Below are 19,768 nucleotides of genomic sequence, written 5' to 3' on the forward strand. Positions count from 1 at the left end.
CGGCTCCTCTGGCGCCGCTGACGATTGGCCGCCTTGGCCCGCTCCGGTTGGCGCTGCCGGCGGCGCTCTCCCCGCGAAGTCCACGAGGTCCTCCCTCCTCTCCATCAGCGGCGGGTCTTGGACGATTTCCTCTGCCAGGGGCAATGGGGTGTCAGGGGCCATGGCTCGGAGGGGAATGGCGAGCAGCGGAGGCTGGTTACGCGAACCCTCCACCTCCGTTTCTGCGGTCGCCGCCTCCGCCTGGGCCTTGGCTGCCGCGTCGGCCTACTCCCTCGCCGCCTGGGCGGCTGCTTTTTCCGCCGCCTCACGCTCCTCCCGCGCCTCATGGGCGTTCCGCTCCGTGGCCTCCCTGAGGTCGGTGCGGGGGTCCACGCGGCGGGAGCCCGAAGACCCTCCAGTCGGCCCAACTACGGAGCCGCCTGGACCCCGCTCAAGGGAAAGCGGCGCCCTGTCCAACGAGCGGGAAAAGGTTAGGAAGAATGTTCGAACAAGAGAGAACGATGAAAAGCATGCGACCAGGCAATCGACGACTTACGCTGAGACCACCTGAGGCTGCTTCACTGCCTTGCGGAAGCGGGCCGCTTTCACGGCTGCCTCATTTCGTTTGGTCGCCGCGGTGGAGGCTTTGGACTTCTTCGGCCGACTGCCAAAGAGGATTGGCGCGGCCCGGCGCTTCTGTGCGCCGCCGCTGGCAGCCGGCGCGGTGGACAAGCCCGCGCCCTGATGGTCGGCCGCCGGCTGGCGACGCGGGGCGACTTCGGCTTCGGCATCATCCGGCCAGTCCTCGAAGCTGGCGGTAAGCCCTGTGCCCCCGGGCTCGGCGTTGTCCCCCACGACGGCGTCTTCCATGGCAGCCGCCCCCAAATCCGGGTCGTCGACGTCGTCCACCGTGCGGTCGGGGGCGTACTGGCGTTCTATCCCTGCGGCCCCGGTCGTCGGCGGAAGAAGGGGGTTCTGCTAAGAAGAACCGACCGATCAGTAGCCGGCCATCATAAAGCCGGCTACCAACAAAAAGAAGAAAGAGAGGAAAGCTTACCACGGGCGGAGGGTTGGCGCGAGAATACGGCGCCTTGCCATATCGCCAGTCCTCGGCGAGCTTGCAATTGGAGATATAATTTACCATGTACGACACCTCCGCGTGAGGCATCTCCCTGGTGCTCAGCCGGCTTGGGTCGAAGCGGCCGCTCATCTGACACATCATGTGGGGCTGGCTTTGGAGAGGAACTATCCGGCGCTCCATGAAGGCGGCCACCAAGTCGGCCCCGCACAGGCCTTCCGACTGGATCATCACCCGAAGCCGGGAGACGGCAGCGTTCCCGGCCTGAGACAGTGACCTGGACCGGAAACTCCATGAGGGCTGCCTCCCAGCCGGCGGGCCGGCTACGTAAGCCGGCAGGTTGACGTGGTCTCCTTGCTGGGCGACGTTCTTCATGTAGAAGTACGACTTCTGCCAGATCTTCACCGACTGGATCAGGGGGATGGGCGGGAACGGGTTGTTCTCGCCCGACCTCCTCATGGCGATGAAGGCCCCGCAGGGGGCGGGCACGCCTGCGACGACGGTGCCGAGTTTGCTCTGGAAGAATTCCCCCCAGAGCTCCAGCGTGGGGAGCAGCCCCAAGAAACCTTCGCAGAGAGAGACGAAGGCCGACAACAGCATCACCGCGTTGGGCGTGAGGTGATGCGGCTGAAGATTGTAGAACTCGAGGAAGGAGCGCAGGAATCCGCTCGCCGGAAGGCCGAAGCCGCGCAGGAAGTGCGAGCGGAAGACGACCTGCTCGCCCTCCTCCGGTGCCGGCGAGATCTCCGTCTCTGGCGCCAGGCGGACCCGCACGAGGTTGGCGTCAGGCAGGCGCCGAGTCTGGCGGAGGAACTCAACATGGTCCTCATGGACGTTGGATCCATACCACGAGCTCGACAGCGCCATGGGAGCAAGACGATGTGGCGGCGCGGCGGCGCTGAGACGGGAGGCTGCGGCGGCAGCGAGTGGAAGAAAGGAGGACGAGAAGGGGCGGAGCGAGAGAGAGCGTGCGAACCTCTGTCTCTCCCCCTCCTCCCCCTACTTATAGGCTCGCGTGGCGGAGCCGAGGAGGCGCGGCGTGGGAAAACATGGGGATCGATCGTGCCCACTCCCCCACGTCCCGCGTTTACTGCACCCTAATGGCGAAATAAAATCGCCACGGGAAGGCGAGCGATCCACCAGGGCCACAGAAGATCAGCGTTCGGGCCGAGGCCTAGGAGTGCGGGCCCGGGCCTGCGGCGGCGTCCCGTCGCGCGCGTGCGCCGGCAGGGTCTCGCTGCCACGTGGCCCGTGGGAGGGCCCGCGGTCAGCACGTGGGTCGACCACTTTCCCACATGCAAGACGCAGGGCTCCCCGAAGTCGGCATACGCCAGCAAAGCCGGCTCTTCAGGGTAGGAAGCTGACCAAGCTTCTCGTCCCTTTGTCCGCCTCGAAACTCGATCAGCTTCGGGGACTACTGTCATAGTAAATAGCCATGGGTAGCCTAGCCGGCTTTCCCTGGCCCTTCTGAAAAAATTACGAGCCCGTCCGGCTCTCAAGAATCCAAGACATGGGGCCGCCTTCCCCTTGCCGGCTGTCACCCAGGCCGACTTTCGGAAGGCGGCCCGACTTTAGCCCTCATGAAGAAAGCCACGGGAGGGCCGGCTTCGAGAAGCCGGCCGCGAGAAGGCCGACTCCAAGAAGCCGGCTCCCACAAAGCGGTCGAGACCGTACCCTCAAAGTTTGCATCCACCTAGCGGCGATGTGACAGGGCGTGGCTACAGTGAAGCCCGCCATCCACGAATCCCGGGGCACGCCTGGCACAGTGCGCCGTACGGAGTGGGCACGACCCGTCCGGCGCGGCACTGTTGCCATGTTGACCTTGATGTCACCCACGACGGGCCGCCAGCGCGGCCCACGGGCGGTGGGCCCCTTCGGGCAGAGAGACACCCGAAGGCGGCCTGGCCTCCCCCAGTCGGCCCAAGACGGAGCCGGCTCTCTCCAGCCGGCTTGCCACCCCTTCGAAGGAGACGCCCCATTAAGAAGACAAAGACGCGGTAAGGCTACAGTAGTCACCCGCCGGACGGCGGCACTGTAGCCACACTTACCACGGCGATGCCCACGTCACCAAGATGGAGTTACAGTAACCAGCCGCCGACAAGGCCCTGGACAGTGGGGCCTGCCTGTCGACCAGGGAGCCGGCAGCCGGCGGGCCCCAGCAGCCGGCGCAGAAGCCGGAGAGCGCAGTCACAGACGGCTGGGCCCCGCGCCCAGTCGGATTACCATTGTACCCCCGGGGGTAGGCCTATATAAACCCCCCGGGGCACCCATGCAAAGGGTTGGACCCCAGCTAGTTTTAGACACCACACAAGGAGAAGAAGCAAGCTAGCCGTGCCCTTCTTCCTCCTCCCACCGAACAGCTCAAGGAGTATTGTGTAGCTACTTGTCCATCTAGTGATCATGCGGAGACCCCGCAGAGCAGCAGTAGGGGTGTTATCTCCACGGAGAGCCCCGAAGCTGGGTAAGATTCGCCGGCGTGCATGTCTTCGCCTCATCCCGTTTCCAGGCACCGGCGATGTCTTACTGGCTCCCACAATGATAAGCCACCCGTTGGCATATGTCGCACCTACCACCTGACAACAAGTATAGGAGATCTATCATAGTCCTTTCGATAAGTAAGAGTGTCGAACCCAACGAGGAGGAGAAGGAAATGACAAGTGGTTTTCAGCAAGGTATTCTCTACAAGCACTGAAATTATCGGTAACAGATAGTTTTGTGATAAGACAAATCATAACGGGTAATAAGTAATAGAAGTAAACAAGGTGCAGCAAGGTGGCCCAATCCTTATTTTAGCAAAGGACAAGCCTGGACAAACTCTTATATAAAGCAAAGCGATCCCGAGGACACATGGGAATTGTTGTCAAGTTAGTTTTCATCATGCTCATATGATTCACATTCGTTACTTTGATAATTTGATATGTGGGTGGACCGGTGCTTGGGTGCTGCCCTTCCTTAGTCAAGCCTCCCACTTATGATTAACCCCTCTCGCAAGCATCCGCAACTATGAAAGAAGAATTAAGGTAAACCTAACCATAACATGAAAAATATGGATCCAAATAAGCCCCTTACGAAGCAACGCATAAACTAGGGTTTAAGCTTCTGTCACTCTAGCAACTCATCATCTACTTATTACTTACTAATGCCTTCCCCTAGGCCCAAATAATGGTGAAGTGTCATGTAGTTGACGTTCACATAACACCACTAGAGGAGAGACAACATACATCTCATCAAAATAACGAACAAATATCAAATTCACAAGATTACTTATAACAAGACTTCTCCCATGTCCTCAGGAACAAACATAACTACTCACAAAACATATTCATAATCATAATCAGAGGAGTATTAATTATCATTAAGGATCTGAAAATATAATCTTCCACTGGATAAACCAACTAGCATCAAATACAAGGAGTAATCAACACTACTAGCAACCCACATGTACCAATCTGAGGTTTTGAGACAAAGATCGTATACAAGAGATGAATTAGGGTTTGGAGTAGATGGTGCTGGTGAATATGTTGATGTAGATTGACCCCCTCTCTATGAGAGGATAATTGGTGATGATGATGGCGACGATTTCCCCCTCCAGGAGGGATGTTTCCCCGGCAGAACAGCTCCGCCGGAGCCCTAGATTGATTCTGCCCAGGTTCCGCCTCAAGATGGCGGCGCTTCGTCCCTAAAGCTTCCTTCTGATTTTTTTTCCAGGGTGAAAGACATCATATAGCCAAATATGGGCACCGGAGGCTTGCCAGGAGGGCCACAAGGTCGGGGGGCGCTCCTAGGGGGTAGGGCGCGCCCTCCACCCTTGTGGCTGGCTGGTGGCCCCACTCTGGTACTTTCTTCGCCCAATATTTTTTATAAATTCTAAAAACATGCTCCGTGAAGTTTCAGGACTTTTGGAGTTGTGCAAAATAGGTCTCTAATATTTGCTCCTTTTCCAGTCCAGAATTCCAGCTGCCGACACTCTCCCTCTTCAAGTAAACCTTATAAATTAAAAGAGAATAGGCATGAGTATTGTGATGTAATAACAACCCATAATGCATTAAATATCAATATAAAAGCATGATGCAAAATGTACGTATCAACTCCCCCAAGCTTAGACCTTGCTTGTTCTCAAGCGAAAGCCGATATCGATAAATATGTCCACATGTTTAGAGATAGAGGTGTCGATAAAATAAAATACGGACATGAGGGCATCATGATAATCTTTAGAACAACAACATATAATGCCATATAATTTCTTATGCTAAAGTAACAATTCGTTCACAAGGTAAAGTATGAATCAGAAACTTTATTGAAAACTAACAAACTATGATCTCACTCATTGAAGCAATTATAATTTATCATAACATAGGAAAGAGTCAATTCAAGAGCTTTTCAGCAAGTCCACATACTCAACTATCATTTAATCTTTCACAATTGCTAACACTCACGCGATACTTATGGGTTCAAAGCTTCAATCGGACACAAAGAAAGATAGGGGCTTATAGTTTCACCTCCCAACTTTTTACCTCAAGGATAGTGTCAACAATAATACTTTATGAAAACCTACATCCGAGTGGATATATATATATATATATATATATCCAGATCTCTCGGGGGGAGTCCTGGATTAGGGGGTCCCCGGGTGTCCGGTCTATGTGATATGGGCCGGACTAATGGGCCAAGAAGATACAAGATTGAAGGCCTTCCCCCGTGTCCGGATGCGACTCTCCTTTGCGTGGATGGCAAGCTTGACGTTCGGATGTGAAGATTTATTTCTCTATAAATTGACTCTGTACAACCCTAGGTCCCTACGGTGTCTATATAAACCGGAGGGTTTAGTCCATAGAGGCGATCATAATCATACAGGTTAGACATCTAGGGTTTAGCCATTACGATCTCGAGGTAGATCAACTCTTATAACCCCTATACTCCACAAAGTCAATCAAGCAGGAAGTAGGATATTACCTCCATTAAGAAGGCCCGAACCTGGGTAAACATCATGTCCCCTGCCTCCTGTTACCTTCGACCCTCAGACGCACAGTTCGGGACCCCCTACGCGAGATCGGCCGGTTTTGACACCGACATTGGTGTTTTCATTGAGAGTTCCTATGTGCTGTCGATAGAAGGTTCGATAGCTTGTTCGATTATCCACAACGATGCCGTCTCAGGGGAGACTTTCCTCCCCAGCCAAATTTTCATATTCTGCAGCTTCGCACTACATGCCAACTCGACCAGCCACCTTGAGCAGATCGACAGCTACGCCCCTGGTCATTAGACCAATTTTGGAAATCTGAACTATGTCACTGATATCCGAGGAGACTTGATCTTAGAAGGGTTCGCAGCCCCTGATAATCCCCAAGTGCAGGGAATCATCGTAGCAATTCCCAAAGGTGGAAGTGATAAGTATGGAGTGTCGAACCCACAAGGAGTTAAAGGTAAGATCAATATTCTCTCAAGCCCTATTTGCCACTGATACGACTCTACGTACACCGAATGTTTGCTTTCAACTAGAAACGAGAAATAAAACTACGTTGTGGGTATGAAGAGGATAACTTTGAATAATATCGGAGAGCTAAAATATAAAAGTAGGTGATGTTATCATAAAGTTAGAATATATTACTAAATATTATAAATAGCGAGTGTGGAATAATGATGGGTCGGTGTGTGGAATTGTCCTAGGCAATTGTTAACAAGACCGATAGTCGTCATTGCAATTTCATATGAGGGAAAGGCATAAGCTAACATACTTTCTCTTCTTGGATCATATGCACTTATGATTGGAACTCTAGCAAGCATCCGCAACTACTAAAGATCATTAAGGTAGAAACTCAACCATAGCATTAAAGCATCAAGTCTTCTTTATCCCATACACAACAACCCCTTACTCGGGTTTATGCTTCTGTCACTCAAGCAACCCACTATAAGCGAATTATGAACGTATTGCAACACCCTACAGCGGGAATCCCTCATCCTTGCGCGACCCGGAAGGCACAATAGGACAACACCAAAATAAAACATACAACTCGTACCAATCTAGATCATCAATCAACCCAAAGACAAGATATCTACTCAAAACATCATAGCATGGCAACACATCATTGGATCATAATGTGGCATAAAGCATCATGTTCAAGTAGGGATTACATCGAGATGCGGGAGAGTGGACCGCGTAAAAGAGATGAGGATGGTGCTGTTGATGAAGACGATCATCGCGATGATGATTCCCCTCCCGATGGCTCTCCGGCGCCACCAAGAGAGAGGAGAGGTTCTCCCCCTTGTGCTTCCTCCTCCATGCCCCCCCCTCCTCTGGATGGGGAGAGGTTCTCTCTCTGGTCCTTGGCCTTCATGGTGATGATGTCCCCTCCCGGATCCTCCTCCATAGCCTCCGATGATGATGGCCCCCTCCGGCAGGGTGCCAGAAAGGGCCTAGATTGATTTCTCGTGGCTACAGAGGCTTGCGGCGGCGGAACTTCCGATCTAGGTTAATTTATAGGAGAGGTTGGCGTCGAGAACAAGTCAGGGGCCCCACGGGTAGTCCACGAGGCACAGGGGCGCGCCCAGGGGGGTGGGCGCGCCCCCCACCCTCGTGGGGCCCACGGGACTCCCCTCCGATAGATTTTTGTTCCAATATTTTTTATATTTTCCAAAAAAATCTCCATTGATTTTCTTTGCATTCCGAGAATTTTTATTTCTGCATAAAAATAACACCACGGTAGTTCTGCTGAAAACAGCGTTAGTCCGAGTTAGTTCTAATCAAATCATACCAAAATCATATAAAACAATAGTAAACATGGCATGAATACTTCATAAATTATTGATATGTTGGAGACGTATCAGCATCTCCAAGCTTAATTCCTGCTCGTCCTTGAGTAGGTAAATGATAAAAGAAATAATTTATGAAGTATGAATGCTAGCAAATGCTTAAGTTTGATCAATGATAGTTTCAATCACTTTTTCTAGCATCATTATATATCATAACAGTAACTTAACTCATAAAACTTCTCATGATCAAGTAACAAGCTATTCATTTATGAAAGTATAGATCATAAACTTTCTTGAAAACTAACAAATCGTGCTCTAAGTCATCAAACGATTGCAATTCATCTTATTTTTGGGGAAGGCCTATGTAAGAGCTTTGGTTCAGCAAACTCCACATACTCAACTATCATTTAATCTTCTACAATTGCTAACACTCATGTGATATTTATGGGTTCAAGTTTTAATCGGACACAGAGAAAGATAGGGGCTTATAGTTTCGCGTCCCAACCTTTTACCTCAAGGGTAATGTCAACAATAATAATTTATGAAAGCCTACATCCAAGTGATATATATATATATATATATGGATCGCTCCAACACAAAGTGCTTGCCAAAGGAAAAAATGTAAAAAGAATAGGTGATGATCACCATGACTCTTGTATAAGGGTAGCAGATACAAGTAAAAGATAGGCCCTTCGCAGAGGGAAGCAGAGGTTGTCATGCGCTTTTATGGTCGAATGCGCAAAATCTTAATGCAAAAGAACGTCAATTTATATTGCCACTTATGATATGGACCTTTATTATGCAGTCCGTTGTTTTTATTTCTTCCACATCACAAGATCGTATCAAGCTTATTTTCTCCACACTAATAAATCATACATATTTAGAGAACAATTTTTATTGCATGCACTGATGACAACTTACTTGAAGGACCTTACTCAATCCATAGATAGGTATGCTTGACTCTCATGACAAAACTGATTTAAGGAATGTTTGGATGCACAGGTAGTATCTCTACTTGGTGCTAAGAATTTGGCTAGCATGAGAGAGAAAGGCAAGCTCAACATATTGGATGATCCAAGACAATACAATGTTTCGAATATAGGAAAACATAACCCATTAAGTTGTCTTCCTTGTCCAACATCAACTTTTCAGCATACCATCTTTTAATGAGTGCTCACAATTACAAAATATGTCCAAGATAGTATATTTATATGTGAAATCTCTTTTCCTTTAATATTCTTTCATGAATTGTTCAAGTGACCAATTTTGTATTTGCTAACTTCCAGTAGGTTTACTATCTATACTTATTATGTGTGAAGTCATTACTCCCCATGTTGTAAGAATATGAAACGTATATAAATTCAAATTTATGATATTCAATTCATTTAACCATTTATTCATAAGATATATGTAAAGCACGTGAGTAAATGACAAACTACTTCAAAAAGATATAAGTGAAGAATACTAAGTAGTCAAGTAATTAAGTAGCCATGGGAGGATTCTTTTTCATTCAAGATTTCAGATCTAATGATTTTATTCAAACAGCAAGTAAAGTTAAAAATACGCTCCAAGCAAAACACATATCATGTGACCGAATAAAAATATAGCTCTGAGTAAAGTATACCGATAGTTTTGAAGACGAAAGAGGGGATGCTTTTCGGGGCATTCCCAAGCTTAGACGCTTAAGTATTCCTTGAATATTACCTTGGGATGCCTTGGGAATCCCCAAGCTTAGGTCTTTTCCCTTCTTATTCTCCTCGTATCGATATCTCACCCAAAGCTTAAAAACTTCAATCACACAAAACTTAACGGAACTTCGTGAGATAAGTTAGTATGATAAAGAGTAAACCATTCACTTTGGTATTGTCAAAGACAAGGTTCATAATTGTTCACACAATTCCTATTGTACCATATCATTTCTACAATTTATATTGAGAAATATAAGCCATAAAAACTAGAAAACAAGCAAACTATGCAATGAAAACAGAATCTGTCAGAAACAGAACAGTCTGTAATGTAAATTGGTGGACGTGAATAATTTGTCCATTAAAAAAAGAATCAACTCAATCGCACTCTTCTGTAAAAAATGACAGCTAATCTCGTGAGCGCAAAGTTTCTGTTTTTTACAGCAAGATCACATTAACTTTCACCCAAGTCTTCTCAAAGGTCTTTCTTGGCACTTTATTGAAACAAAAACTATAATACATGATTAAACAGTAGCTTAATCATTAGAACACACAAAAACAGTAAGGTTAAATATTGGGTTGTCTTCCAACAAGCGCTTTTCTTTAATGTCTTTTAGCTAGGCATGATGATTTCAATGATGCTCATATAAAAGATAAGAATTGAAACATAAAGAAAGCATCATGAAGAATATGACTAGCACATTTAAACCTAACCCACTTCTTATGCCTAGGAATTTTGTGAGCATATAATTTATGGGAACAAGAATAAACTAGTATAGGAAGGCAAAACATGTATAACTTCAAAACTTTAAGCATATATAGAGGAAACTTGATATTATTGTAAATCCTACAAACATGTATTCCTCCCTCATAATAATTTTCAGTAGCATCATAAGTTCAACAATATAACCATCACATAAAACATTCTTTTAATGATCTAAGAGCATAGAAATTTTACTACTCTCCACATAAGCAAAATTCTCCTCATTCAGAATAGTGGAAGCAAACTTCTTCTAAATCCACTTTAGATGATAGTATTATTCATACTCCAAAAGATATAAGTGAAGTTAATGAAGCATTCTACAATTAATATAGACTAACCAATATTCAAGCTTAAAATATATAAGTGAAGCACACGAAGCATTCTATAAAACCATACTCAAAAGATTTAAGTGAAGCACAAAAGGCAATTGTATAAGATCATACTTAAAAGATATAAATGAAGCACATAAAGTATTCTATAAATCAATGAAGGGCTATCTCATACTAGCATGGTTCTTAAAGTAAAAAAACAAAAACACAAAGGGCACAAATTATGTGAACAAAACAAAAACCGAGGTAATACCGATAATTGTTGAAGAAGAAGGATGGGAAGAAGAAGGATGGGATGCCGACCGGGGCGTCCCAAGCTTGAGTATCCTTGAAATATTTACTTGGGGTGCCTTAGGCATCCCCAAGCTTGAGCTCTTGCATCTCTTTATTCTTCTCATATTCATAGCCCCTCGATCTTCAAACACTTCATCCACACAAAATTTTAACAAAAACTTTGTGAGATCCGTTAGTGTAATAAAGCAAATCACTATCTTTAGGTACTGTTGCAAACTTATTCCAATTTCATATTAGAGCTATATCTACTGTATTCCAACTTCATCATGGTTCATACCCCCCGATACTATCCATAGATTCATCAAAATAAGCAAACAACTCATAGAAAACAGAATCCGTCAAAAACAGGACAGTCTGTAGTAATCTGGAAGTTTAATAAACTTATGTAACTCTAAAAAATTCTAAACAAATACTAGTTAGAATGCACGTGGAACACACGTATAATAATCATAGAAACAATTTATCTCCATCATGCTAGTTAGGGCACAATTATTTTAATACAATGAACATGCAATTATGTAGCACAGATCTTAATTTAGCCTTAATATAGCTTTTGCATATATAGTTCTTTCCATATGAGCACCATATCTCATATCAAACATGCACACATAATGGATTTTTCAACCATACAGACTTAACAAAAACACATTACATACAACAGCACTATAGTCAATTTCATCCCAGAATTGACAGTCAAGTAACACACGTAGAGAAAAACAACTTGGCCATCGGCTCTGGATCCATATGCAACAAAACATGAAAGTAAGTTAGACATTGAGCATATTTCATCCATTGTCGTAACTCTACTACGGAAGCAACAAACCATGTTAATTAACTTACGTATATAACCATTATTTCTCGTTATATTTTAAGCCTAATGTAATCCAATAAATCAGAAAATAGCAAAGCATCAATAAATGGGGCGCACAATTAACATCGCAAAGATGCATCACCATGTATCACAACTCACAAGCTATACATACAACTTTTGCTACCATGACTTTGTGTAACCAAACAATCAACAATCTTGATATATTCAATATGGAGCTAATAATTGTGAAGCTCCCCATGCCCTACAACCCACGAATCACCTCAAGTCCTTATAGTGTTGTGTAAGAAATCCTGCACCTCACAAATGTAGTGTATTAAAAGTAAAAGGTGTATGCTCTAAAATGGATCCTAGAGAAAGAATAAGTAGATTAAGCCGGAGTGGTGTGTATGTCTGATGTATGTGAAGGCCTCCTGAATCCTGACTCACGCATGCTAAGCACAAGTTGGAGGAATAATAATCTTCTCATCTAAACAGGGCACTACATTCCTTTTATATAAATGCTTTAAATAAGTATTTAAGAACATGAATTAATTTCATTCTTGCAGGGGTGCAGACTGCAATAAAGGCTATAAAAAAGAAATATCAAGGGAACACTACTATAATTTTTGCTGAGCCGATTAGCAGACAAAATCTTAAGTAATAAGCAATAATAAAAATAATCAGGCATGCAATATTTACGTATATGAAAAGTTTAGCAAGCTCGGATGATTCACATACTACCTCAATAACAGCGAGTTGAGCTAAACCTGACAGGTACGACGTGGAATCATCCTGCAAGCACCAGGGATAAAAAGAACATATGGTACTAAGGTTAGTAAAATCCATAAGTATCCAATATAACTATAGTGCTATACAAAAACTATTACGCGGAGGTGATCGAGACAGTCATGACTGCGGGTGTCTATTGGCGTTGGCATGTTTTTCTTCCTTTCTTGCGACTGCAATTGCCCGATCATGTGTAAGTGGGCTTGATAGTATGTACACAACTTGGCGTGGACACTATCTACATCTAATCAGTCATGTCATGTCACCAACTCACCATTGTGAAGACACTACCAAGCAACTAATTATGATCTTGATCACACATTGCTCTAGAAACCAGAGTTGGCATCTAACAGGGAAGGTATGGTAGATGTAGATAGTTTTATGCAAATTGGTATAGTATTAATTCTTGATTTCAAACATATACGCATACAAGGTCACATCAATCTCACCCTCCTTAATTCCACGTGACCCGATTAAAGTAGTCAAGACCCATTTGGAATTTATGTCTCAGTTAAGTGCATGCATGTACAGAGTAGTGAGTACTGACTGCCTGAGCCTAACAGAAAAGGCAAACACGCACCTGATGCCTGCCAGTGAAGAGGTTATCTCCCTAGCCGACTGAGGCGCAATGTTGGCTGCTTCTGGTGCGAAGCCGCAAAGGTCGTCGGCATCGTTGAAGCCCATAGGTCGTCGGCATCCTTGATGCGCTGGATTAAGATGAACATAATTGTAACTACAAAAATAGTGTACGTCCACTCCACTGATGCGTTTTCACAACCGCAAAGTTCCTTTGTAGAGAATTATCAGGCCATCGCCCTTGGACCACATAAGTCATAACCACAGTTTCCTCGCCCAAACTCTGCAACTGGCCAATCAGAAACTACCAAGTCGTAGAAACACAAGAGGACACAAGGGCAATGGGCTAATGAAACTGCAATTCATGAAAATCATGTAGAGCGTGATTTACCTTGAACAGGACACCCTTGAAATAGCTCTTCTGGTCGGCCCAGCGAACCTTGTTGTCATTGTAAAAATAATTGCAATGGAATGGAAGTGTGGACATTATTTTTGCAATGCAATAGAAATGATCATATATTTATATTCATAATAGTAGCAAAACAGCAGAACTGCACAAGCAGTGGCAAACAACACTACCTGCACTGTGTCTTCTCCATCGAGAGAACATCTTTTCCCAGTATCTCTGCTACCTCTCTCCCCCATGCTCATATGTACACTGCATACCCTGTGATCTGTCAGACCTCTCTGTTCTCTCACGCATCAAACACATCAGGAGCAATCCTCTCTGCTCTCCTGCAATCCAAACAAAATAACAATTAGCAGCTGCAAACAAAGAAATAACAGCAGCAGGCAAACAAACCGCAGCTGTATCTCCGACTAAAGGCAGTAGCACTTACCTGAAGGATGGTGCCTGATGGATATCGAACTGGGTGGATGGATCGCGGCTCGCTGGTGGATGGACTGTGCGGCAAGGTGGCTATCGACCCCATGCCAGCGGCGCACGAAGTGGCGGACGGGCGGACAGCCAACCGGGCCAGACTCGGATTGGGGCATGGCCCTCAGGATGGCAGACGGTCAGGGCCGGCGACTCGCAGATCTGACCATGGGCGAAAGAGGCCGGCGACCGAGAGAAACAGGTCGACAACGACCTGAACCCGCAAGCCATGGCGTCAATGGTGACAGGGAGTTCGTGGTCGATGCCTCCTGGCGAGAGACGGCGTGCTCAACCGGTGGATGAGGACGTCGGCCGGCAGCAGGAGGTTGGAGGTGGAGGAGGCGGGAATATTGGGGGCGGGTGGGGAGTGGGAGGATCGGCGGCGGCTCATCTGTGCGGCAGCTGCGGCGGCCGCTCGGGCGATTTGTTTCTTTTTTCTTCGCAATTGTGTGATTGTATGCGTTTTTTTAGAGTGACGTGATTGTAGGCGTTATGGGGGCGTGGAGTTGACAATTTTCTCTCCCGTGGAGTATGGTCAGCCAATCTAAATTACTAAGTGCACATAAAGAATAGATTAAATTAACATTAACTGTTGGATTAAGTTTAGTTAATCTAATCCTGCTGTCGTAATCAGTCGGTGTACGTTTTGTGGGTGCGTTTAAAAAAGAGAATGGTTGCTCTTTTATAAATAGTAGAGATGAAAATTTAAACAATTTGTATAGAATTAATTTTCAAAAAATTTCAGACCCATTTGACTTTTCAGTAAAGAAAATGTAAAATCACGTGCTACAGCCGAAGTTTCCGTTTTTTACTGCACAAAGTAAACAAGCAATCTAATCATCCTAAAACCAAGGCTTGGCACATTATTTTTATATTACAATGGATATGTACAAGAGGATAATTATTTTCAGAGAAGCTTCCATGAAATTTTTACATTGTTTCCATGAGCATGAACATAAGTGCTCCAGGTCGACCCTCATTTCTTCAATGCATAATCTTGCAATCACTTCTCTTATTGAAAAACTTTTTAGGCATGAGAGGCAAGTAATTTTTTTATTTTCATTCTTTAATTTTTTTGTATGTTTCACCCACAACTAAATAGAAACAAAAAATGAAAAATAAAACCTACTTGGTGAAGAAAGCAAACAAGCACACACGAGAATATCAACCCCACGCTATTGCTCCCCGGCAACGGAGCCAGAAAAGAGCTTGATAATCCCCAAGTGCAGGGAATCATCATAGCAATTCCCAAAGGTGGAAGTGATAAGTATGGAGTGTCGAACCCACAAGGAGCTAAAGGTAAGATCAATATTCTCTCAAGCCCTATCTGCCACTGATACGACTCTACGTACACCGAACGTTTGCTTTCAACTAGAAACGAGAAATAAAACTACGTTGTGGGTATGAAGAGGATAACTTTGCATGATATCAGAGAGCTAAAATATAAAAGTAGGCGATATTATCATAAAGTTAGAATATATTACTAAATATTATAAATAGTGTGGAATAATGATGGGTCGGTGTGCGGAATTGTCCTAGACAATTGTTAACAAGACCGATAGTCGTCATTGCAATTTCATATGAGGGAGAGGCATAAGCTAACATACTTTCTCTTCTTGGATCATATGCACTTATGATTGGAACTCTAGCAAGCATCCGCAACTACTAAAGATCATTAAGGTAAAAACCCAACCATAGCATTAAATCATCAAGTCCCCTTTATCCCATACGCAACAACCCCCTTACTCGGGTTTATGCTTCTGTCACTCAAGCACCCCACGATAAGCGAATCATGAACGTATTACAACACCCTACAACGGAAATCCCTCACGCTTGCGCGACACGGAGGGCACAATAGGACATCACCAAAATAAAACATACAGCCCGTACCAATCTAGATCATCAACCAACCCAAAGACAAGGGATATCTACTCAAAACATCATAGGATGGCTGAGGGAATCCTGGATTAGGGGGTCTCCGGACAGCCGGACTATATCCTTTGGCCGGACTGTTGGACTATGAAGATACAAGATTGAAGATTTCGTCCCGTGTCCGGATGGGACTTTACTTGGCGTGGAAGGCAAGCTTGACAATACGGATATGTAGACCTCCTCCCTTGTAACCGACTCTGTGTAACCATAGCCCCCTCCGGTGTCTATATAAACCGGAGGGTTTAGTCCATAGGACAACAACAATCATACCATAGGCTAGCTTCTAGGGTTTAGCCTCTACGATCTCGTGGTAGAACAACTCTTGTAATACTTATATCATCAAGATCAATCAAGCAGGACGTAGGGTATTACCTCCATCGAGAGGGCCCGAACCTGGGTAAACACCGTGTCCCCTGCCTCCTGTTACCATCCGCCTTAGACGCACAGTTCGGGACCCCCTACCCAAGATCTTCCGGTTTTGACACCGACATTGGTGCTTTCATTGAGAGTTCCACTGTGTCGTCACCATAGGTCTTGATGGCTCCTTCGATCATCGGTAACGATGCGGTCCAGGGTGAGGTTTTCCTCCCTGGACAAATCTTCGTATTCGGCGGCTTCGCACTGCGGGCCAACTCGCTTGGCCATCTGGAGTAGATCGAGAGCTACGCCCCTGGCCATCATGTCAGGTTCGGAAACCTAAACTACAATGCCGACATCCGCGAAGACTTGATCTTCGACGGATTCGAGCCCATGTCAGGTGCGCCGCACGATCACGATGAGCATGATTTAGCTCTGTCATCGGACAGTGTTCGGGAGATCACACCTACAACTACTCCGGCCTTCAATCCGGAGAAAATTGTGCCATCCGAGGACGGAGGGATAGGCCCCGCCGCGGAGGCCCCACTCTCAGTGGCGATGGAGCCGGATACTGACTTCACCCCTTACGAGAGCCGTGTTGCCAAACCACTGGATTCGTCTCCGGCAACGGACTTCGAGCCGCCTGCATTCGTGCCTATCGAATCCGATTGGGCGCCGATCATGGAGTTCACCTCCGCGGATATCTTTCAGCACTCACCCTTCGGTGACGTGGTAAATTCATTAAGGTCTCTCTCCTTGTCAGGAGATCCTTGGCCGAACTATGTCCAGCTAGAATGGGATGTGGACGATGAAGGAATTCGCTGCCCACCCACCACCCACTTAGTATCCTCTGTCGACGATTTAACCGACATGCTCGACTTCGATTCTGAAGACATCGACGGTATGGACGACGATGCAGGAGACGAACAGGAACCAGTGCCCACAGGGCACTAGACAGCCACTTCATCACATGACATATACATGGTGGATACACCCAAAGAAGGCAGTGGCGACGAGACAGCGGAGGATGGTCCCTCCAAGAAGCAACCCAACACTACAAAAAAATACACTTCCGTGATGATACGTGTTTGTCATAGTAGGTCGCATTTTTTGTCATGCATGTACATCCATGACGATTTTATGACAGAATTAAGATAGTCATACATGTGCTGTCGTAGAAGTGTTCCATGACATTACCAAAATTATCATCACGGAAGTGTCCACTTCCATGACGATAAATCGCGCGTCACACAAGTGCTTTTGTCAAGGGTGACCGACACGTGACATCCACCGTAACGGAACGCCGTTAAGCTATCGGGTCGGGTTTTGGATCCGATAACCCGTTAACAGCCCCGACCAATGGGGATTTTCCACGTGTAAAATCATCATTGGCTGGAGGAAACACGTGTCGGCTCACCGTTGGGACAGATGTCATCCGCTCATTGGACTGAAGACGCCTATGATACGGCGACACGTGGCACGGCCCAACAGAGGCCCATTCCTGTAAAAAGGCCGGCCCGTTTGACTTGGTCAAAAGGTGACGGGCCGGCCCACGGAAAGCCTGTTAATGGCCTATTCGCATATAGCCCATTTACAGCCTGCTAACCCAGGGCCCGTTACGCCCTATCCTAATTAGGCCCAGTAGCGTCATCTGGGCCGTCCAATATGATTCAGCCCATTTTAACTTCCGGCCCATGTGTGGCCCATGACTTCTTTCGGCCCATATGAGGACCTTTGTAACTCTTGGCCCATTAACGGCCCGTGGTGAAACTAGACCATAATGAATAGTGTATCACTTTATACCCATTAACGGCCCGTTATTCCATTTGGTCATTTCCAGCCCAAGTTATCTTTCGGCCTTCTCAGGGCCCATTGATTCTTGGGCTCATTTGCAGCAGTCCGTTACATACGGCCTGTTACTGTCATTTTTTGCTTGTGAGCCAAATTCAGCCCGTCGTTACAGTCGGGCGGACCGTTAATATGTTGGGCCGTTTTCATGTCAAAAAAAACTCGTTCGACTATTTTCATAGAGTTATCAAATACGGCCTATTAATGGCCTGTTATGGTCCATGAATAGTACGGCCCATGATTGGCGAAATGATGATACACCCCGTAGAAGGCCCATGGATCCTACGACCCGTATGAGGCCCATGGATAGTACGGCCCGTAGAAGGCCCATGGATCGTACGACCTATAGAAGGCCCATGGACCCTAAGGCCCGTATAGAAGGCCGATGGATCCTACGGCCGGACGAAGGCCCATGGATCATACGGCCTGCAGGAGGCCCATGGTTACAACAGTCCGTGTGTTGCCATGATTATTTTGGCCTAGTTACCAAAAATAGGCTATTGTGGCCACTAGAAAAAAACAGAAAAAGAACTGCAGTGACTACAAGCAAACAACTAAACAAGACAATAAGGAAATAAATAAGCAAGCAATTAACGCTAGCCTATTACCGCTATTACACATATTACATCCACTGGGCATCAAAGTTCGCCACCAGTGCAAATATAGGAAACAAAGCAGCACATTACATACACTGGCCGTCAAAATTGGCCACCAGTGCAAATAAACACGGCAGCAAAACAAGAGCATAACTGAAACAACTTCAGAAGAGCTCAAGAAACGTTATCATGGGTATCCACGATGCTGGAAATAAGCTTAGCAAGCTGATTAGCTTTGTCTTGTTTGGCGCTAAAATCCTCCAACGCTTGCTGTTGCATCAGAAAGTATGCATCTGAATGCTCCAGGGACTTCCGCAGTTCTTCTGCTTCTTGTCGCAGCACAGCTGATCGATGTCTTTCAGCTTGTAGTTGAGACTCAAGAAACCAAACTGATTCAGATAGTGAGTTTGAATAGCTTGTGCAAGCGGTAGTGGCCAGTAACTCGAACACTAAACCAAGACAGGACTTTGGGGTTGTCTCGCTGTCTTCAAGATAGTCTTCCTTAGCTGTGTTTATCAGCTTTGTTGGAGACCAACAAGGATGTGTCACTATCCTGAACCTTATCTGCATTACTTCCTTTACCATTGCTTAATAAGGCACTCTTCCCCAATATTCGGTCAGCATTCTAAAAGAAGAAACAAGTAGACACATAACAAGTTTAGCATGTACTAGTATATGAAACTCATTTCGGTGAACCAGTTCATTAGTAAGGTGGACATGATTAAACTACCAAGTCTTCTATTGCCAAGTACTAGTACATAATAAAATCATCAAATAAACATATATCTATGTCCTATGGTCACTGCATTGTCTTGCCAAATCAAAATAGAGACACGGTTCAAATCATATCAGTTTAAGACAAAGCAGCAGTGAAAGAATACAAAGTGTGGGAAACTACACGGCACAACAAGATTTCAGATGGGTACCACGGGTCTACATGTACAACAACACTATTGGCTCTGTTGTGATGCTAGTAATGTGCATGATATGAAAGTCAATTGTATACACAATTGAAATTGAAATCAACACACCTATTGATAAGAGAAAACTTGTTAAAGAAACATGCGTGAACATACCTGCTGTTGTTGGAAATATGCCCTAGAGGCA

General features: G+C 45.9%; 1 long non-coding RNA gene across 6 annotated transcripts; it reads right to left on the reverse strand.

Annotated features, from left to right (window-relative positions):
- Window positions 1–10,754: 10,754 nt before the first annotated feature.
- On the reverse strand, window positions 10,755–14,379 carry LOC125507414. Of its 6 annotated transcripts, none has more exons than XR_007282916.1 (4): window positions 13,891–14,379; window positions 13,056–13,786; window positions 12,431–12,481; window positions 10,755–11,008 (listed from the first exon to the last, which is right to left on the reverse strand). It is a non-coding gene; the product is annotated as an uncharacterized LOC125507414 (long non-coding RNA). The 6 variants fall into 6 exon arrangements; XR_007282917.1 differs by lacking the exon at window positions 10,755–11,008 and having other exon boundaries at window positions 11,591–12,481; window positions 13,056–13,490; window positions 13,631–13,786; XR_007282919.1 differs by lacking the exon at window positions 10,755–11,008 and adding an exon at window positions 11,591–12,000.
- Between the last annotated feature and the right edge of the window lie 5,389 nt (window positions 14,380–19,768).

The sequence above is a fragment of the Triticum urartu genome, chromosome 1 (genome assembly GCF_003073215.2).
Source record: "Triticum urartu cultivar G1812 chromosome 1, Tu2.1, whole genome shotgun sequence".
NCBI lineage: Eukaryota > Viridiplantae > Streptophyta > Magnoliopsida > Poales > Poaceae > Triticum > Triticum urartu.